At 41.4% G+C, this 22,811-nt stretch overlaps 1 protein-coding gene across 5 annotated transcripts in view; it reads left to right on the forward strand.

Moving 5' to 3' along the window:
• Positions 1–6,648: 6,648 nt before the first annotated feature.
• Positions 6,649–22,811, forward strand: part of FNDC3A (fibronectin type III domain containing 3A) — a 118,716-nt gene continuing 102,553 nt past the window's right edge. The window contains exons 1-2 of one of the 5 annotated variants that reach the window (XM_080351684.1): positions 6,769–6,793; positions 19,066–19,112. The gene's annotated coding sequence lies outside the window, so the exon portion shown is untranslated. Of the gene's footprint in view, positions 6,794–6,866; positions 6,959–17,881; positions 17,927–19,065; positions 19,113–22,811 lie in introns of those variants that run through there. The other 4 variants (XM_080351683.1, XM_080351681.1, XM_080351682.1 and 1 more) reach the window with 4 other exon arrangements.

Here is a 22,811-nt window from a genome sequence, read left to right on the forward strand (position 1 = left end):
TCTCAGTGTTAAAACAGAATCGGCTAGAAACAAATATATGCTTCAAGGAAAATAAAAGGATTTCATTTAATTGAGTAATATTTCCTGGCAAGAATCTAAAACCATAGCAAGTACTTACGCTTTCTGCTCATGCCTCACATATACTAATGTTCATCGCTAACTATATCAACATACAACTGGACAAACCTTAGCTGGCGCCTTTGATTTCAAAGGGATAGTTTTTCCTTACAGAACAATAAAACTTTTATTTTTTTTTTTAATAGCCTATTCTTTGTTACATTTTTTTGCAGAGATAAAATATAAAAGCAGATGTAAATGAAAACAGGCACAGTGGGTCAGACCAAGGAGCAGTTCTTTGTAAAAGCTTGGCATGCCATCTCCAGCAATGGCCAACAGCAACGCAATGGGCAACTGCACTGGGATGCTTCTCCCCAATGTTTTCCCAGCCCTTAGTAATTTGGAGCTCAGAGACTCCCTAAGGCAGAGGGGTGTCTGTTTTTAGTAGCCCTTCATGGCATACACTATTCCCCTTCTTCATCCTGCCATGTTCCAAACTTTTCTGCAACAAATGCAGTTGCGTAAGCTAAATGACCAGCTAAATATTTCAGTTTGCCCAAGAGTTGTGTGTACATTAGCCAGTACCATTCTTACCAAACGAACAGAGACCACACAAAAGCAAAATATGTATTCTCCGGAGGCTAAAACAAATTCACTTACAAGACATGATGATTAAAAAGGAGGAAACTACAATTCCAACAACAATAAGGCCAGCGTCAACTGCTTGTAGCACCGTGCTGCCTTCACTATTTCCTGCCACAGGAACCAATTGCCAGTTGCTTGACACTGTTAACATTTCTGAGACACCTCATCAACTTGAGCTTTTGCCTGCTCAGAACTTGAGAAAACAAGACTGTTCTTTGTGCTCATCCTGGTTTGAAGATTTTTCAATGGCTCCATTATTCTGAAGCTAGTGAAGTATACTTGATTTCCACTGTCACGGACTTCTTGTAGGTACAAACAGTATTTGTCTAAACACACAGATGATGCTCTCACGCTGTCTGGATATTTCATTTGGAAGAAAAAGACTCAAAATAAACATGAGAGGAACCAGTTTTCTCCAAGTCACCATGAAGCAGTTAAATTCTTCCAGAAAACCACAGAGAATGTTGACAACATGCTAAATATTCAGTCTTATTGGGGAAAAAAACCAAACCAAACCAAACCAAATCAACAACAACAACAAAAAAAACCACCATCCCAAAACAACAACAAACCATCAGGAAAATCTGAATGAAGAGGCTAATTAGTATTCCATGAGTACATTGAACTCAGGCTGTTATCTTGCCAGACAAGGACTTGCACTGCGAGGCATTTTTATTGAACAACTTGAAATACACCCTTATGTGAAGAGGCTGATGAAAACTTTCTCCAACTTCTTTGTTTGCAAGCACAACATAAGCCTGATATTTCAAAGGGCTTGAAAAAAAAGAGTCACAGCAGAAACCCCAAACCCAGCATTTCAGGATGAGATAATGGAAATCTTATGTGTCTCAAAACTCCTCAAGTTAGAGGCAGTGCTGATCAAACATGAAAGGTAACTTCCTTGCTACTCAACTAGGTCAAAAAGTCCTAAGCATGGTCAGGCCATCCTAAATGCTACCAGGTACAGCTCTTCCACCAAAACCTTCCAGAAAATTCACGCTTGACTCTCAGTGATCCATCAGATGAAAACTACCATTTATCTTCAGAGCAAATCTCCTGAAAAAATCTAAACTTGGGTATGAAATTCCTGAATATTCAAGAAGGAAAAAGCTCCTAAATAAACATGGGCTGGTAACCTTACAACTTAAATTCTGTGCATGAATTTTCTGAGTATTTCTGTTTCCATACAACTGGTGTTTTAATGTCTAACTTTTCACTATGGTTTGAAAAGGACGGCTACCAAATTATTTCAAACCAACTCCAAGCAGAAGCATGAATTCAAAGTATGCTTCTAGTAAACATTTTGATTACAGCTGGGCTGACTGATTATCTATTTATCTATTGCAAGCCAACTCTTGACTAAGACATCACTAAAGACAGTACAGAAATAGCTCAGAAAGCCAAAACAAACCTTAGTGTTTTTTAAAAGTGATGAGGCCAATAAATACTACTTTGTTGGTGTCTACAACCGCTGCTTTAAGTATCATTTCAAAATCATAGCTTTAATTCTTGATGGGTAAATCACAGTTCAACTAGTGGCTGATTTCAACAAGTAAAGGTTTACAGGATACAAAACGATCAGTTTCAAAAATGCCAAGGTGAACATCATTGTCTGGAATTTTTCATGATTTGTATGTGAAGCTTTGACTTGAATTTACAAAGTAGTATTATAATGAGTAATTTGTGCCGTATATATGTTTCTATTTTAATAAAGTGAGATAAATGAACTTGGGGTGTATACTGTGTAGTTCCTCTTCCTGTGCATGTAAACCCTGACTCTACTTCGCTTTTCTGATTGGCAAATAAACATATCAGAATTTAAATGTCACACAATTAGACAGCTCTGTCAGCTGGGCTCCAGTTAATGTTTTCAAAGTCTAAATCTTGGAACCAAGTTTGAAAATTTTTGACTAATTGATTTTTTTTATCATAGAGTTTGGTTTGGTTTAGCACCTGAACATCTTAAGCAAACAATCTGCCATGCCTGTTCTTGTTAAGCAACACTCAGTTCTGTAAGTAATACCATTCAAATTGATGGAATTTCTTCCAGAAAATGGGGCAAATCAGTAAGCAGGGAAATGTAGATTCCAGCTATCCCCTGAGTTTTAACAAACTGCAATTTCCCCCAAATTCTTGACAGTGTGTTAGAGTTACTCCTGTACTGCAGGAGCTGAATGGTTGAATTTTATTGTCTGTGACTAGATTTGCATTTTTATCCATTTAATCCTCCTGTTCATTTTGGTATCATCATTGTAAAATTTCAGCTGGTTTAATCCTGTCAGAGAATGATTTACCTTGCCATCCATGCCCTGAAAAGCAGGTAAGGAAGCCAAAGATTTGTGGATTTGTGTCTTTTTAAGGTGCCCATCAGCATTTTGAAAAACATACGGCAAAATATATCATAGAAAATGTATTCCTTAACAAGTGTCAAAAAAGTTACAGATACAATAACATTTTATTGTATGACATTGCTCAATGTGTTTTGAATTCTACTCATTTGCCAAATTATGTAAAAACACAGCTGATCATATCAATTAAATCTCAGATTCCCTTTTCCCCAGAAACATGTATTCTACCATTGAAATGAATCATGCCTAGCATTAAACAGTTCTCATCAAATTTTGATCTTGGTGCATCATTCTGATATTAAAGTGGGAATTTCACTGTTTGAATACTTTCATACAAATCAGAAAACAGCAAATAATTTATACTGATTGGCAGCCTCTTTGAAAGCGATCTAGACAAATATGAGTGTGATGCAGCTCAGGTGAAGATGCAATATAGCTGAAATGACATAAAGGAAGCAGTAACTCAACTTTGTGGTAAATATGTTTTCTGCATTTTTTTTCCAATACATTGAGATCAAGCCTCACCTAATGTAGAATGAGATCAAGCTGCTAATGTAGAATAGTTTGGGTTGGAAGGGACCTTCAAAGGTGATCTAGTCCACTTCCCCTGCAATGAGCAGGGACATCTAACATCTTACAGCTTGTTTATTCTAAAGGAGCTGTATTCATGAATCAGTTACCTGTTTCAGAAAGTAAACCCTAGCTGTACTTCTTTAATTGTTGTGTATTACACATACAGTACTTGTCCGGGAGAAGGTCGCAGAGCTACTGACCTCATGGCTCTCAGTCGATACTCCAGACTCCTGACTTGATGTCTGTGAGACCACGGTGAATGTTACCAGTAGTGTTTTCAGCTGAAGTTTGGATGTTCTTTGGTACAGAAGATACTGTAAAATTTGACTGTGGGTCTACTGATGTGCATTTGGCAACCACTGCCTTTGCAGGCTTGGGGAGCTCCATGTGACAACGGCAGAGCTGCCGCTACCAAGAGTGGCTACCGTTCTCCCTTCTGGCGTAGGTGCTACAGGTGACCTACAAATTCGACTCAGGCATAAAGGCAGGTCACTCACTGTGGAATGGGGTGTTGTGCCTAGGAGACTTCTTGAGCACTCCAACTTAAGCCAGATTATTTTAACTTTAGAACAGCAGGTTTTCCCCGTTTTCTGCAAGGATAGAGAGAATTGGAGAACTGGATCAAGTGATGTAGATGTTAAAGTGATTTGCCCAATTCTGATCCCAGGAGCTACATTGCTACCTAATTTGCTGAGTAAATACAACTTAAAGCAAACATGAAATAATGACTGTTATAACACCAATTCTTCACAGTTATAACACCAATTCCTCACAGTTCTCTGGAGACGGTACCTTTGACTGACTGAAGAAATGAGAGCCACAGAAGAGGGGCATTACTATACAGTCAAGACTGTATCTTGAGAGGGTACTTTTGAAAATGTTCCCCTGAGGGATTTATCTTCTCTCCTCTACTGGCTTTAGCTACGATATCAATTCCATAAATATTCATCATTAGTACTTGGATGCATATATGATATGACATGAGAAATTCTGTCTCCATGGGTCCTCCTGGGAAGTTCTTCAATGGAGGAAAGCAAGAGCATTTGGTCAATCATCTAGAAGTAGCTGAGGTTTGTATAGACAATTTGGACTGGTAAATAATCCCAGTCTAATTTAGTTTTGTTTCAGAATAATCCATTTATTCACATGAATCCCTAAAAAGAAATAAGGAGGTTGCTATATTTGTTCCCCCATGCCTTCCACCCACTTTTAATATTATTTGGAATGATTTTCAGGTGACTTTAATTGGTCTTCTAGCAGAAAATGGCATTTTCTTTACACATATTTGTCTATCTACGAATTTAAAAAGAAAGAAGCAGACAAATGACTGCGTCATGCAATGTAAACTTACACACCACCGGGACCGGTGTTTGGACAGGGAGAAGAGCCCAAAACACCCTCAGCTTTTCCCTGTCCCAGCTGAATACCTGCATTCGCACACCCAAAACATTGCACAGACTTCTTAATTTCACCTGCAAGGGACGTGAGGGAGCAGCAGGACTGGGAGGTCAGGAGAAGGTACGAGGGACACTCACCCCCAGGGCCCTCAGGCAGAGGGCATATGCAATCGGTGCTGCATGCACCAATGCAAAACTGTATGGCCTGACACAAAGCCACGATCTGTGACTGCCCATAATGATGCCCATGACCATGGCTACTGCTGCTTTTCCTGGCCCCACCACCATCACTGCATGGTGCCTAGCAAAAGCAACTGCAGAAACCCTTTGCTATATTCCACCGAAACTGCTGGCTAATTCCAGAAACCCATATCAAAACTGGAGCAAGGCAAGGAAACGAGCAATCTCCTAACAGCTGCCATTGGCAAAGATCTCCGGTTTTATGCCCCTGGATGGTATAACCCAAAAATGCTGCGCAGTGGCATTTGTTCAGTCCTGACTCATAGGCAGATGAATGCCACTGGATGAATCACCAAGAGCACTTTCCGCAGTACCTAACGAGGTAGTTCATCCAAATATTGATCAGGCCTGAGCCTCTCTAGTTTTTGAGATTTGACATAGCATAGTCCAAGATGCTATTTCACCAGTCAAATTATAAGTTTTGGAAAGGGGACCTATAGTGAGCAACCAGGATGGCAAAACATAGGTTGGCGCATCCTCTGTTGATAGGAGCTACCTTCCGCCTGCCATTAAGCTATAAAAATGATACAAGCACTGCTAAAATGCAAGAGAAATAGCAACTTATTACCTTAATAACAGAGAACTTTAAGGCAAATTAACAAAACCACTTTATAAAACATCGCATTCTGTGCAGTCCACTGCTGCAGAAGGTCATTAAGCCAAACACTGTAGTAAAATCATTTCGATCCATAATGGTTGAAAGGACAAACATTAAGCAAAGGATAATCACAAATTAGCATTCAGGACATCAGCTGAACATTGCAGGTGTCCAGGGAAGATAGTTCCTTCCTGTATAGACGCCTGGAAAAGCACGTTTCCTCTCGGATGCTGGACACCACATGCCTGGGCACCAGGCAGGGAACGCCTCTGGTACTCACAGACACCAGAGATCTGCTTGGCCTCGGGGCAGGTTGGCTGACAGTCCTTTGACTTTCAGGGTGTTAAGGGCTGCCTCAGAGCACAGGGAAGGGGCAGCCCTTCCTAGCCTTGCCCCTGCCCAGCAGGGGCCAAGCCTGGGCCAAACCCCAGCCTCAGGCACAGGCCCAGCCCAGGGCCAAGGCCTAGGCTCAACCTCAGGTCAAGGTGCTGCCCAAGACCAATGCTAATCCCCCAGGGCCATAGGCAGTGCCAAGCTCAGCCCAGGCCCCACCCCAGGCCCACCCCACACCCCGGCCCCACCCCACACCCCGGCCCCACCCCACACCCCGGCCCCACAGACACTGCCCCGCCCTCCCCACAGGCCCCGCCCCCAAGGCTCCGCCCCTCGCTCAGACCCCGCCCCTCCCGCCGACAAACACACCCCCTCCCGAACGGAAGATTTCCGCGCAGGCGCCGTGCGCGCCGGAGGCAACTGCCCCCTCGCGGCCCCTCCCAGCCTTGTACAAAGATGGCGGCCGCGCGGCGGCAGGCGGGGCGGGGGGGAGCGTTGAGGTGGCGAGGAAAAGGTGGCGGCAGCAGTGGCGGCCGCGGGCGGCAGTGACAGGTGCGGGGAGGGGAGGACAAGGCGGCGAAGCGGCTTCGGCCGAAGCGCAGGTACCTCGAGTGGGCGGGTAACGGGGTGGGGGAAGTGGCCGGCGCGGCGCCGCCCCTGCCCGAGCTGCGCCATCGGGAACTCCCCTCTGGTCCCCGCCCTGGTGCCGCTGCCCGCCGGTGGCGGAGACCGAACCGTTAGCCGGGAGAGCCGGTGGGGCCATGGCGGTGAGTCGGCGGCTGGCAACCCGCTCCCTTCCCCTGGGCAGGGCGGGGAGAGGGGTGTGAGGGGACGGGGGCAGCGCCTCTACCTGTCCCCGGTGGGGCAGCCCGGCCCCTGAGGAGGCGGCGGTGCCGGCGCCGCTGCCCCTGCCTGCCCGAGGCGGGCCGGGGAGCGGGCGCTAGCGGCCGGGGCGCCGCTGAAGAAACTTTCCGTCTTCGTTGCCGGGCTCCCCGGCCGGTCGGAGATGCAGGGGCGGGGGATCCTCGGGCTGTCGGCGCCCCGGGCAGGGCTGCTGCGCGGCTGCCGCGGGAGGAGGGTGGTTGTTCGGGAAGGAGAAGCAGCTGCGAAGCGCGACCGGAGCAGCTGAGCCGGCTGTGGCAGGCAGGGAGGAGAAGGAAGTGGAGGGTTTCAACACCTCCTTCTCTTGGTTGTAGTTGTTTTTGCTTCTCATGAGCCGTAAAGGTTCCCTCGGAACTCCCAGTTAAAGAGATTGAGCGTGTGTTTCTGTGCATAGATAAAAAGATCTTCCCCAAAACACGTCTTGCTGAGTGCTACCAGAGGCATTCTTTCAGCTAGAATCGTGCCTGATTCCTCCTTTCCTGAGTATTACCCAGGATTGGTTTTAACATAAACAGAAACTTTTTGTTGCTTCCAGGCAACTAGAAAGTGAAACCAGCTAAAAGCAAAAATGAAACTTTTCAGCTGATTTTTATTGTGCGAAGAAAATAAGCGGTAGATACAAGGGAAAATATGTTGGGTAACAGCAAATTGTGCTTTATGAGCAGCATCTCAAGGCGTGTTAGTAATTTGTTTAACCTTGTCAAAGGCAATTTATTAATGTCACGGGGGGTATCAAGTGTTATTCCAGAACATCTCATGTCATGAAGTAATTTCTGTGAAATGTTCTTTGAAGATTTAAGTCTGCATTTGGTCAAATATGTATCTGGTTATAAATGTCTTAAATTATAAAGAAGACTTTAAATCTCTTAATTTTTTGCTGCTAGGTGCTTGGTAGCTTCTGTCTTAGAAGCAATAGGTCCCATTCCTGCTAAGCTTTGAGCTTTAAAGATGATATTTTGTTGTTATGGCAATGGGTAACTTTCTGCTTTATGCAGCATAGAAATTTAACTGTAGCCATGATGTGAATCTGCATGCATAGATGTGTGTATAATCTATGTTGTGAAACAGTATGAATCACAGCAACTCAGCAGTCCTTGAATTTCAGAAAATACAATTAGTTAAATCTTTCCTGCCCCCCCCCCCCCTTTTTTTTTTTTGAAGGAAATGGTCTCAAGTAATTGTGAAATGTAATCACATGATGAATGGAGAAGTAGCAAGCTTTCAGGTGGGGAGAAAGGCACATATGTACATATGTGAAAGTTGGAAATGGCCAAGTATCTGTAGTGCCCGATGTTGCACATTGGATGGAGTTCTTGATAGCTGGTGTTCCTGCTCAGCGTGGGGGGAGCAGTAAGGGTGCTGATCAAGTTTGGAAACACAGCATCTAGTTCTAGACTCAGTCTGTGTATACAGAGTGAACACAATTCATCTTGACATGTGTGGATTGAATCTGGGACGTGTTTTGGCAAACTACACCAGAATTGCCAGGCTGGATCAGTTACACTGGGGCATTGGACACTGGTTTTGGCAGACGACGCCTTAGTTAAGAGGGCTGCAGATCCTTGTCCTCAGAAAGGCCAGGGCTTGGTGATCGTTTGCTTGGGTCACTTGGTCAGGATGAGAGCAATCTACTTTGAGCAGAGTCACAGGCTGACTGCTGTGGATAGTAATACTAAAATAGAATTAGATGAGTGTCTCTCTTTTTTCAGGGCAGATGGAGATCTTCTGAGGCTTTTCACTGTATGACAAGCTTTAGGTGTATGAGTTATGCGAGGTGCAGGTCATTACACGTGATGCTTAAGTTATCTGATTTCAAAAAGCTAGGTTTGTGAACTTAGAACTCAAAAGCTTTTGATTTTATTTTTTTTTTGTAGGCAATAATGTAATGGAATTGCAGAAATGTGGATTATGATTCAGACTAATAACTCATTTGCTTTGGGCTGTGAGTCCTGTGGATCTTGGGATAATTGTTTGTTATTCTTTGCCTTGTGGCCATTTAATTTTACTTGAGTTTGGACCTACATCAACTAACTCAGTGTTATGCTGATGGTCATTTTGGCTCAGGATATCTCAGAGATCCTTAATAATTGTTATTGCAACTTTAACTACTTAACCAAACATGCTTCTGCAACATTCTGTCTTGCACGTTATTGGGAAAGCAAAACCCTTGAAGCCTGATTTGAGGTGGTGTACAATTTTTCATCTTTGTCAATACTTTATCCTAAATGATTTTAACTTCTAAATGCTTTTAAACAATTTAATTTACCTTGCTGGCAGGTCACTCATGGAATTGTCTATACTATTGTAAATGTGTTGGTCTCTAGAAATATTAAATGCTTGGAAGGTGTTAAGTGCTGTTGTTCTGGTTGTCTATTGATGCCTCTGTCAAAGTGGCAAATCTTATTACCTAGCCTAGTCCCCCTTTTTTGGTGGGTGAGGGGAACTGACGGACAGTCTTGTTCATTCCCAGACAGACAGATACCAGAGAAGACAGTTTTTGTGGGGCTACAGTCCCACTTCCCAGGCAGCATTGTTGTCTGTGACCATTGATGTTTATTGTTAGTGTCTCCTGGAACCTGAGGAGTTCTTACTTTCCTCCAGCATCCAGCAACTCTGTACCTTTTTTTTTCTTTACCTCCAACTTCTAATTGTTATGAGATTTCTAGTTCAATCTGTGCTAAGATGTCTGCAGGTAACATGTCTTGATTCATTGGTGCATTTCTGTGATGTAAAATATGAATTGGATTCTCTGTTATGTTTGTCAATAAGGCTTCTATATTTTATCATCCATTTCTTTAAGACTGTTGGCTTGGGGAAATTCCCAGGCAATTTGTAGCAAAATTCAACTTGGCAGCAGTTTATAGTGCACGAGTTGAATTGTGAGCCACTGCTTTTCCTGTAGGACCAGATCTAGTAAAAATAGATTTGCTGTGGAGTGTCAACTCTTTAGCTTAACTAAAAGATACTGTCTGTATCTCAGGAAAGTGATAATAGTTTGGAATGCATACATTGCTGCTTTTTCTGTTCAGCAAACACAAACAATGTTTCCTGAGCTACAGAAATGATCATTTTTTTGCTCTTTCTTTGCCCTATTCAGTAAACTTTGAGCTTCCTTAATGCTGATATTCACTTGATGCCAATAGAGAAACACTATTAGTCTTTTTCTTGAACTTGTCTATCCATAAAGTTTAGTGGTTTTATGTTCATTAATATTTTGGATTGTAATCCTGGGGTCTGTATTTTGTAGGCCTGAGGAGGTAGAATGATGTCTAGAAATTGTCTGTAACACTTAATAGTATTACATGTTTTTTGCAGGTTGTCATCTTTAATTGTTCCAATCAATTTACATTTAGTTTCAGCTTGGACAAATATTTTTGAAGTCGTTGTTGTTGTTCTGTCCACCCCTGCTGAGATCTGGTCCTGTTCCAGCTGTGCTTCCTTCACATACTCTTGGGCCAGTAACCACTGAAAACCTTCAGACTTTTTGTTGTGAAGCTGTCATAGATGACTTCAAAATGTAGATGGAAATAGAATTTGCTGTGCCCTTTTGTCAGTAATTAAAAATAACTTCTAGGTGTTGGTTTTGTGCTGGACTCCCCTGTATAATGTCAAGTCTTTTTATACTCACCTGCTAGGTCACACACCCTTTCTTGAGTGTATTAATAATTTGTTTTGAATAAATGTTGTGGAAACTGTTGGTCTTTGTTTTGATGGTACAGCTGTGTAGAAGACTGCATTACTACTCTTCATGGATGTATTGTTTTAGACTGTTTTTCTGTTCACAGTTGTAGTACCTCAGGAATGGAATATCCTTCCATCTTCCAAAGCTTTTATTAAAACTTTAACACCAAGTTCATTGCCAGTTTCTTCACAGCGTCTCTCAAATTGCGTTAGGCTAGACATACTTAGCACTCTTTGTGTTCACAGCTCCAAATAAACTTCTACCATTTATATCTGGGCAAGCACAAATGTTGGTCTCGGTCTCACCAGACCTACCTGTGTATCTACCAGTTTCCCTAGCTGAATCTATACTTTTGTCTCCTTGTAAGTTCTTTGCTTTTTCAAGATGCATGGGCACTCTTCTGGTCATACTGTTCCACAGTCAAAACATCACTGAGGTTAACATTGGTACCTTCTCTTTCAGTTTAGTATCTTGGGTGCCAAACACTCTCCCAACAGCAGTTTGCAGAAGTTAGAGAGATGTGCTGAATATGCCTATAGTGTGCTTACCCCGAGTTTGCTTCCAGAATTGTCCAGAACCATTTAGGACAGGTGAAAAGACATGCTGCAGAACCACTTCATTTTTGGCAAAGTGTTGTCCCTTATTACATATTCCATTACTTTGGGCATAAAGAGTTGTCAAAACTGAAAATATCTACGAGTTTTCTATCCCAGTTTAACCAGTAGACTTCATTTTTATAGTCCATTAGTAAGAGAGATGCCCAGCACTTTATGAGATGTGATAAATGTCTTCTGCTTTCCAGAAGCACTAATACAAGTCCTTCTGCTGCCTGGCAAGATACAGGATTCTATAACATAGCGTCAAAAAGCTGTTTCACAGCTATGAAAATTTTAAAAGATTGAACTAATGTGTTTCCATGGTTTGAAAAGACTGTTTATCAAGGTCTGGGAAATTGTCTGCAGGAAGAGCATCAAGGTCTAAAAGGATTTATACTGTGGTAGGTGTGGATAGATAGTAACTTGATTCAGTAACTCAGAGTGAAAAGGAATATGTGGCACAAAAATGGTAACTTTACCTTCCACGTGACAGTTCTTTTTGAATTTGCTTTGGATTTTCTGTATGTTGATTACATTTAAATCTGTGAAGCTCGATGTGTTTTGATATTGAATAACTTGAGGTTAAAATGAACTTAAACCTAGATCCTTACCTGCAGTATAAAGTAAAAAACCCCACGTAGTTCTCAAATGTAAATATTTCCTTGTAAATACTACTGAGTTTCTCCAATATATAAATCCATTGTGCATGGTAAACAATGCCTAGGCTCTACTTAAGATCCTACAAGCACGGGCTGCTGCCAAGCTGCTGTCTCATTTCCCCTTGCTAACGTAGCATACTCAAAACTGTATCTTACTCCTTTGATTACAAAATAAATCCTCCTTCTCTAACTTCCAGTTTTCAAACTGCAGGGTTTTGTTGTTTGGGGTTTGTTGTTTTTTTAACTGGAAGAACTGCATCTATTAGATGACTTGAGAGAAGGAGAGACATAAGCAACAGAATAGCAAGTGGATTAGTTTTACTTTGGAGCAGAGTAACACATTTGAGATGGTGGTAGAAAATCAAGTAGTAATGATCTGCAAATGTGTGCATGCAGCTGAAAACTAATCTGTAAGCAAAAAATTGGGTGGATAAGAAAGTCCAACACAAAAACTTTTGTGACTTGCAGTGTCTTGGCAATAGGAGAGAACCATGACTGTAAATATTCACTAAAATTTCAGTATATCTATTGATAGGCTATTAAGGGACTTTTTACAGTAAGAGTATATATCATAAGCCACAAGAGTTACCATACCTCTGCAAATGCTATAGAATCTGTTAAAATGTAAACAGGGAAGACCATACTTTAAGAAAGTACTTCTTTACCTGTTCAGTTTAGTGTGAAAGTAAATTGAAGATGTTTACAAAGTATGAAGAAATGAGGACTGAAAGAAGCTGTGGAAGTGAGCAGTGACAGTTGACAATGATGGGTCTTAGATACAGCTGAAATGTAACTTGTAACTTCAGGCTCCCTAATATCTGGACTGCCTTCATACAACAATACTACTATATTTGTGCATTCCACTCAGTGTGGCATTTCAATGATGAGGATAGATTACTATAACTCAAATAATACATCATAAAAGTACTCCTGTACATTTAATTATGTACATCATGGCAATACAGCTCCAAGTAGATTAGTTTCTGGTTTTGTTGGTTTATTTTTGTTAACAAATTGCCAACTCTTCAGTGTTGTGACTTAATGTGTAAAATAGGAACCTGAGAGCAGCTTTGTCCTCCTGACTTGACTGGGCAATCAGACCAGTTGGTCCCATGGTGTTTTAACTGAGTAAAACTTTTCTTGGAGGATAGGCTAGAACTTGGGAGAAGGGAGCGCTGGTATCATCTGAGAAACCTGCTCTTGTTTTGCTGGTCTTCCCCTTAAGTAGTTGCAGAGACTCCTCCACTGGAGAACTCTTACGTATTTAGTTTTCAAGAATTGCGTTCAGTTTGAGATAACTGTTTGATTACCCTGCTTTATTAATATTTTTTATATGTTATGTGAGTAAGTGCTTCAGTGCTATTGTGACCTAGTTTACTATTAGGGAAGTGAAGCACCTGCCAGGGTGACTGCCTCTTGAGCTTTTTTACTCCTCATTTATTCCAGGAATTCAGAGGCCTGTAAGCCCTTCTCCTGCTGCCCTGGGCAAGGTGTCCCATCTCACACTGAGGGCCTGACAACCACCCAGGTTTTCTGTAACTCACCTGGATTTAATGCTGCTGATGAAGACTTTCAAGAAGTTTTTAGAGACCTCAGTTTGCAGAGATATGTAATGACTGGCTGCTGGAAGCTGCTGCCTTGCACAGAAAAGAAAGGGACAACTCTATTCAAAGCATCAGCTGTGAATTACTGGAGGGAGTCTGGTGGCAGGCTATGAAAATGATCGGGGGTCTGTAGCATCTTTCTTATCAGGAGAGATGAGAGAACTGGGTCTGTTCAGCCTGGAGAAGAGAAGCTGAGAGGGGATCTCATCAGTGTTTATAAATATCTCAAGGGTGGATGTCAAGAGGATGGACCAGACTCTTTTTCAGTGATGCCCAACGATAGGATAAGGGGTAACAGGCACAGACAGAAGCGAAGCACAGGAGGTTCCATCAGAACACGAGGAGAAACTTCTTTACTTTGAGGGTGCCAGAGCACTGGAACAGGCTGCCCAGAGAGGTTGTGGAGTCTCCTCCTCTGGAGACATTCAAAACCTGCATGGACACATTGCTGTGTGATCTGCTCTAGGGGAACCTGTCTGAGGTTCAGGTGGGTTGGACCAGATGATCTCCAGAGGTCCCTTCCAATCCCAGCCATTCTGTGATTCTGTGCTCTGTAGCTTCATGAATGCTATGCATTGACGCTGGAAGAAGCAGTTCCTTTCTGCTTAAAACTGACCAGTTTTTTGAAGATTAACTTTTAACTAGTTCTGTCCTCTGTTTTAATTCACTGTGTTGTTGACCTGTTGCTTGCGGTGGTGCAAGTGGGAGAGATTGGTACAGTTTAAGAGAAATTACTTAGAGCAGTTTAAAGTCTTCATAAAAGAACATGTTTGTTAGGCCTCAAAACACCTTTTTTTTGGTGGATTCTTAGTCTTGGGAAGTGGTTGCTATATGCTTGTTTTGCCTTGTCATATTCTGCGCTATTATCTCGTTCCTTAGGGAAGCAGAGACCTACAGGTTTAAAAAAAAAAAATCAGTAGAGAGAAATTTTAGGATCTGTTAGACTTGCAGCCTCATCAGTCCTGTGCCATCTTGCATTTGGATAGCATAGTTTTCATTTTTCAGAATGAGCAGGAAAAAGCTTTTTCAGTAAGAGTTCTTCAAAAGCTACGCGTTCTCCTTGAATCATGCACTCTTCGTAGTTCCAACACCGGCAGCTGTCTCTGCAATAAATTTGTCTCACTGACCATTTGCATCACATTAAAAAAGATAAATCCATGGTTTTAGTTCTTTGCATTGAATTTGCTTGTTTTTCTCAAAAAAAGTAAGCATGTTCTTCAGCAGAAATAAAGGCAAGAGTAATGGTTAACTGCAAAGGCCAAGCTGTTTTTGAACCCATGTGATTTTTCAGAAAATAAACTGAAGGAAATCCAGTCCTGGCAGAAGCTTAGAAGAACCTAATTTAGCTGGTAAAAAAAGTAAAACTAGGAGGATTTAAGGAAGCTCTTGAAAATAACAGGAGTGTTAAACAAAACAGCTGCATAGTTTAGATCAGTGTAGAATAAATCAGAATTGCATTGGACATCTTTATAAGTGGTGCAAAAAACACACTGTGCAGTTCACTCTCCTCCTTTCTTTTTGAGGATGCTTCCCAAGAATCTCTAGAAGGAAGTTGCAAGGCCACCACGTAGCACCCAAGCAATGTGGGGCAGTGAATCAGATTGATGTACGTGCTAAAGACTAGGCCTAAGTTTGCATTTAGGTGCTGACAATGTACTTTTTTTTTTTTTTTAATGCACACTACCAAATTAGTTCTGAGTAAAAATAACAGTTTCATTCTCATTTGTGATATGGTTACACTTATCGCTTCCTGAAAGTTACAGAACCAGTTTAGGCTTCTCTTCTTTGAAGGTGTAAGAGGGAGTGGCAAATAGTTGGAAAGTACTGAATTCTTCTTATGCAACAACTTCAAGTTATATGTACTTCATCCAGATAAGGACCCTGGATTCATCTTTAGGAATCTAATAATGATAATAATGTTTAAAACCAGGATGTGATGTTTTCATGTAGTCTCCGTTGCACTACTCTTGTTAGGTACCGTCAAACATTTAACAGTTGTGCTGCTGGACAACATGAGAGGTGCTGAGTGTCCATGAACATGTTGTGCCTTTCCAGACGACTGGTTTATCAGTGTCATGTTCTTCTCTATGTAGTCTTCACCTTCAAAATTTTAGTTTTCTACTCCAGCGACTAGTAAGACCTTAGCTTCTTTGGCTCAGATTCACGCTGGCTCATAAGTACAAATCCATTTAACTTGAACAGCTGGAGTGTTTCCTATTATCTACTATACATTCTTGTGCAGGTTATAGTACCAATGACATGAATGCACGAAGTGCATTTGAAATTGCGCCTAAATCATTGCAGTTCACATTCCTGGAGTATAAAGGCAACTTGAAGTATTGATTTACTATAATGCACTTAACTCACACAATGCTAAAGTTTACTGTTGTGTGGCTGGACCATTCTTGCCTTGAGAAGAACAGACAGGAGCTATCTGGAGTGAGAACCAGCAACTATTTTGACTATTCAAGCGCTACTTGCATTTGCTTATCAATCAGTATTTTCTGTGTTGCATTAATTTTTGCAGCTTCTAGTGTTTGCCATCCAGTGGTAACACAGTGTGAACAGAGGCACGCGTCATGTTTCTCAGACTTCTTTGAGAATTGTGTTCAGTGAGTGTCTGTGATGCCACTTGAGAGCTACAGTTGAAATATTTCCATTTCTATGGTAGAGGCTATAGATTCCTTTTTCCTACAGGGAGTTCAGTGCTTATTAAAACATTTTGCATATCTTCTTTTTAAACTATTTTGATTTACAGTTTCTAGTGAATGTCAGACACCAACTTTGTTGATTTACTTTACAAAACTACATTTTAAAAATAATTTTATGTATTACCTATGGAAACTATACTTTAAAAATTATTTTTGTGTATGACCTACCTGCAACTTCTGTATTATGAACAATGGAACTGAAGGGAATGACAATTTCAGTTTCACTTTACTTAAAGGGAGATTATCAGGTTAGTGCAATAGAGATGTTCCACAGAGCACCATTCTTCTAACAAAAAATAACATTTCTCTATTCTGTTGGAAAATCTTGCAACAAGTTTTCCAGGAAACACTTTTCTAGAGCAGGAAAAATAAAGAACAAAGCACTCTTTTAAAAATAAATTGCATATTGATTGAAATTGGTTCAGAACTGAAAAAGAAAAGCTGGTATACCGTAGTTTCCACATCCAAAACTCTGTGACTGGAAAATATGGTAAATGTATGGAGGGAAGAATTAAAATCATTCTGCTCAATTCTGTTACTTAAACACAGAACTCTTCAGCATGCTTCGTAACTTTAATAGCTCAGCTGCAACCTTATGGATCTCTGAGTAATTATATTCTAATACATTTCTACATCAGCTACATTGCTGTATCTGAGCTTTTTCTAGTAGTGCATTAAGTGACATAACTGACATGTGTTGCATACACTTTGTTTTTTCCTCTTCACCCTAGGGAGGCATTGGTGTATTTTGTTTCTAGAATTTTCCTGGTTTTAGCATATTTGTACCTCTTGGGCACTAGTATTTGTGTATTCTTGACTGATTACTTCTGAACTGGATGGACAATTTGACAGACTGTAAGGTGGCATGTGCCTGTTGTCCAGGGTGTGTAGGGAGGCAGAGTCTGTCGGATCATTTGAGCCCAGGGTTCGAGTCCCGGAGCGTGGCGCTGAGGCTGCCGGTGTTGTGTTCGGTATTGAAACCCTGGAGGGGTGGGGCTGGGGGCACTGGTGTAGTGGGGATTCACGGTAGTAATTTTTCCAAGTTTCAAATTGTCGGGCAGGAGATATCTTTTAAGGACTATATGAAATAACAAAGAATAAACTTATGTCACAATAGGCACTAAAGAATGGGCATAGTGAGTACTTTTAAATACCTTAATCACAGGAAAAGTTTAAATAGTAGCTTGCATCTTCTTGAAGAGTCACTACTCTACAATACTCTTCTTGAAGAGGCTCTACTCTAAATAAAACAAGGCTTTCTTACTTTAGCTGTTTGAAAGAGATTTCTTTTTGAAGCGATCCTGCTATTTTCACATTGGAGAAGGCAAAATCAAAGCATTTCATACACTAGCATTGGATGATGATTTTATGGTCTTTTTGGTTCTGGAAGCTCATTCCTTGGTCTTTGACAGAACCAAGAAAGTGTTGTCTCCTGTTCAGAGAAGCTTTTCCTTCTCATTGGAAGTTGTCTGGACCTGGGGATGAGTATTGCCTGTGGTTTTGGAGGAGCTGAGCTGCATGAGGACCCTGGTGAAGGAGGAATGCACACCTGTGCTGCTGGACCGAGCCCGCAGGGAAAATGCACCTTCTGGCAACTGCAGGTTGGCAGCTGTAACATGATACAGGCTGAAGCGTGTATGAAACTGCACTACTGACAAAGAAATTGTGGAATGGCGCTGGTTTTATGACTTTTCATGTAATAGCAACATGCGGTTTGGAAGCATTTAGTATTGCTTTCATTGTGCATGTTCCTTATGCTGCACCTTTCTGTGTTAGGTGCTTTTGTCTTGTCCCTGCTTGATCTTCCATCTGTGTGTTGTGTAGAATCAAGGCTCTTATGAACGGCTCTCTGTAATAATAAATCTGTTTGTATTTGTTGGTCACCAAATTTGACAGAATTAGGATGTGAATGAGTATTAAGTATTGTAATAAGTAGGTAGGTAGAGAAGAATCATAGAATCATAGGATGGTTAGGGTTGGAAGAAACCTTAAAAGATCATCTAGTTCCAACGCCCCTGCCATAAGGAGGATGCACCTTCCACTAAACCAGGTTGCTCAAAGCCCATCCAACCTGGCCTTGAACACTTCCAGGGATGGGGCATCCACAGATTCTCTGAACAGCCTGTTCCAGTCCTTTACCACCCTCATAATGAAGAATTTCTTCCCTATATATAATCTAAACTTCTCCTCTTTCATTTTAAAGCCATTGTTCCTTGTCTTATCATGACATGCCCATGTAAAAGTCCCTCTCCAGCTTTCTTCTAGGCCCCCTTTAGGTATTGGAAGGCTGCTGGTCTCCCTGGAGCCTTCTCTTCTCCAGGCTGACTTGCTGGCATGTCTGGAATTCCTTTGGGCTGATCTTCAGGTGCTCCCCTGCTGACCTGTGATCTTTCTCCAGGCTCTGGGCATCTATTGCTGGCACTTTAAATCACAAAAACTAAGGAAGAAGCAGGGATGCAAGTTTCTCCATCAATAGGCACCAGAGAAACCAGTTGTGAGGTAAACAATTTGTATCAAACTCAATAACCAGAAGCAGTGAATCTCTAGGAAAGGAGTCCTCCTTACGTTTTTGGGGGTTTTTTTGTACACAACATTGTTACTAGCTATCACTGCACTTATCGTATTAGTGCCTACAGCCAAACTGAAATGGAAAGCCTGTTTGTGTTATGTTTTTAATACAAAAGTATAACTCTTTTTAATTTGTGATTATCCTATAATGCAGCTTTCCTCCTTTTCTTAGGAGAAAGGTCAGAGTGTAAAGTATTTCTGTTATGGACAGTTCTATGGGTAAGTCTTCTGAAGTTTGAACTTTAAGTCTGAGAGTTTGAATTTTCATCAGCACTGTCATTGTTACTTTGAAATTCTGAGTTGGGAATCTGACAGCTCAGAAGACAAAACTGCTCTCCTCTCTCTGGCTTCTGATCTACTGACAACACTTGAACTTTGGCATAACATGTCATATTTTGATTGACTAATACTCTGGAATTCACAGAAGAATTCAGCTCAGTAGGGGCCTTTGCAGATTGCCAAGAACAGCCCTTTTTCAGGACCTAGCATGGCCATGTTTTGACTTTCTACAGCAGTGGTCTCCAAACTTTTTGGATCACACACCCCATCAGTAAAGACGTTTTGAGGCTGCACCTCCAATATTTGTATGTTTTTAAATTATATACATGCACTACTCTACTAATATAGTATCACAGAATTATAGGGATTGGAAGGGACCTTGAAAAATCATCTAGTCCAATCCCCCTGCTGGAGCAGAAACACCCAGATGAGATTACACAGGAATGTGTCCAGGTGGGTTTTCAATGTCTCCAGAGAAGGAGACTCCACAACCACCCTGGGCAGCCTGTTCCAGTGTTCTGTCATGCTCACTGAGAAGAAGTTTCTTCTCATATTTAAGTGGAACCTCTTGTGTTCCAGTTTGTATCTGTTCCCCCTTGTCTTACTATTAGTTGTCACCGAGAAGAGCCTGGCTCCATTCTTGTGACACTCACTCTTTATGTATTTGTAAACATTAATGAGGTCACCCCTCAGTTTCCTCTTCTCCAAACTAAAGAGACCCAGCTCCCTCAGCCTTTCCTCAAAAGGGAGATGCTTGACTCCCTTGGTCATCTTTGTCACCCTGTGCTGGACTCTCTCAAGCAATTCCCTGTCCTTCTTGAACTGAGGGGTACATTATAAAGCATACACAAAAAAAATGAGATGAAGATGAAAAATGCTATTTAAAAATATTTTTTAATTTATCAGTGACAAAAAATATTTTCTTCCCGTACCTCAAGGGACTGTCTTGGCCACCTCCTGCTTGGGAGACGGCTGATCTGCAAGACTGAGATGTTTGTTTGTTTGTTTGCGGTCTCTTAGGGCAACCTATGTCAGTGCTATATCACTCTCATTGTGAAGAGAGCATGTGTTCTTCACTTGTACTTCTGCTGCCTCCCTCCAAGAAGAGTTTGACTTAAGGCCTCTCAATAAGCATCCTTCAGGTGGTGGATGCAGCCAGTAGGTGACCCCTGGCTACTTTAGTGCTCTTAGCTCCTCCTTGTCTTTCATGGGCTTAAGCCCAGGAACAGTCTGTAGCATCTCTCTCTTATACTGAGGAGGAGGTGGTGACTGGGAAGAGCAAAACTGGACATGATATTCCAGATGCCACCTGGTAAGTGTTGAGTAGTAGGGAATGACCGTCTCGCTCAGCCCAGTGTGCTGTTAGCCTTCCTTGCCATGGGGACATGTGCTGCTGAATCGTGTTGTTTTACCTTGGTGATCCAGCTGATTTAATGCTGATGTGTTTTCAGAGATCAGCTGCTAGTCTCTTGGAGATGGAAATGCTGATCCTTTGCATGTGCAGAGGCCCAATGACCTCAGCCTTACGGTATGCCTTAAGCCTTAATGAACAACTGACTGAGAGAAAAGCAGAGTTGTATATGTCCTTAGAGAGATGACTCTTTAGAGAGTAATGCCACAGAAACATTAAAAGAACCAAGTCTGAAGGCATTTAAGGTTTGAGTTAAATTGTTATTACAGTTCAGGAAGGCAAACTTGCTTACTGTACTATTGTCTGGAACTCAGTATTTGAGCCTTTGGGCTTGTTAGTGTAATTCATTCCTCAGTGCTTCCTCAGGCAGAAGTTTGGAGTCTCTAAACCGGGGCTGTCAAACTGATTTTCACTGGGGCCCACATCACCCTCGTGGTTGTCTTTGAAGGGCCGAACGTAATTTCAGGACTGTATAAATGTAGGAGTGGTTCCATTTATCCAGTCCTAAGATTACATTCAGCCCTTTGAAGGCCACTGTGAGACTGACGTGGCCCCCAGTGAAAATCAGTTTGATACCTCTGGTCTGAACAAACCATATCCAGTAAATTTAGATGCCTTCACTTTGTTTCAGCTTTGACAGCCTTCAGAAAAATCTTTCAAAGTCTTTCAAATTCAAATGGTGATAAGGAAAATGAATGGCAGTTCAGTTAGGGTAGTGGGCAATAGGTAGTTTGTTATTTATGTCTCATAAAAAGCAGTAACCTACCTGAGCTGAAGTCTCAGGAGACCTTTTACTTTCCCCACATCCTAGGACAGACTCTGTGCGGATTCTGAAAGAACAGCATCTACTGAGTTAGCAATCCTGAATTACACTTCAAATGTCTGCTATTAGTTTGGTATATTCAGTAGCAAGAGGAGAAATGAGATAGTCATGCAGCAGTTGTTGCTGTGCAAGAGTCAGTATAGATTTCTAAATAACCATGTCTTTAATCCACCAGTAGAAAATGACTTCTCAGCTGTTTCTGTGCTTAGCAACAGTCTGTTACCTGTCTGTTCATCTAATGTGTCGTCTTACTTGTCTGGTCTCTTTTAATGTGTCGACAAGAATGGTGTAGGGAGTTGGCTTTAAATAAATCCTTAGCTTTATCCCACATGTTATTTTACTGCTTCTGATGGCTGCTGCATCTGTTTCAGTGGTGCCGGAAATCTGACAATGGGCTAGTGAATTGTTGGAACTGGCTCTGCAGGCTGAGCCCTACCTGTTGTCCAAACGTGAGCTGTTTTTCTCATGTCCTTTTCAAGACTAAATCCCAAGTATATTGGGAAACTAGAAGGAGCTGGAAGACAACTAAATCGTCCAGAGCAGTTCTATGTGGAGTAAGGCTGAAATCACAGTATGCACATACTTTGCTTTCAGTATTTTCAACATGGAGCAATATTTTCAAGAAGTTGTAGTTGCCTGTACTACTCTTCTGAACAGCTATTAATACTTTTAAGTCAGCAAATTGGAGACAAAGCTTGTTACATTATTCCAGTTGAGACTGTGGTTATTTGCAGCCAGAGGCAGGGAAAATATCCTCCTTGTTGCTAAGTGAGGTACACCTGTAAACACAACTGATACAGCCTTTGGGGGAGCTTGTGTTTGGCTGTCCACCTTTTCAGAATCAACCTTTCACAAGATTGAGTTCATCCTTTTTTGTTTTAGAAAGAACAGCTATACCTTTATGTATTAAAATCTTTTGTTATGCCTAGCTTTTTAAGCTATTCATGCTGTTTTGGTGGAGTAAAATGACTCTGTCTCTAATCGCTGTCATGATTTGTCTTTTCCAGACTTCCTTCTGACTTTTTTTTTTTTTTTCTCTTGAGAGCTGAATTTAAAACATGTTCTGTAATGAGAAACCAAGAACTGATATGTTCCCTGCCTATTGGAAATTCACATGCTCAACAACTGGCTGTCTGTCCAGTTTTAATCCATGTAATATCTGTTGTGTTTTTACTGAAATGTTGTGTAATGCCAAATAAGGTTCAAGTTGGTTTTTCCAGTTCTCGTATTAGTACCTTTATCAGTAATACACACCACCAGGAGATTCTCAAGTTAATTGGATAAGCTTTTTTCTATCAGTCATATTTGTCTGTTAATTCTTTACAAATAATTTCCAGTGTCAACTATTAACTTTTATTTGGTCTTAGATTGCTGTTGGCTAAACAGGTCTTGATTGTCCCATTTG

This window comes from Nesoenas mayeri, assembly GCF_963082525.1.
Source record: "Nesoenas mayeri genome assembly, chromosome: 1".
Classification (NCBI taxonomy): domain Eukaryota; kingdom Metazoa; phylum Chordata; class Aves; order Columbiformes; family Columbidae; genus Nesoenas; species Nesoenas mayeri.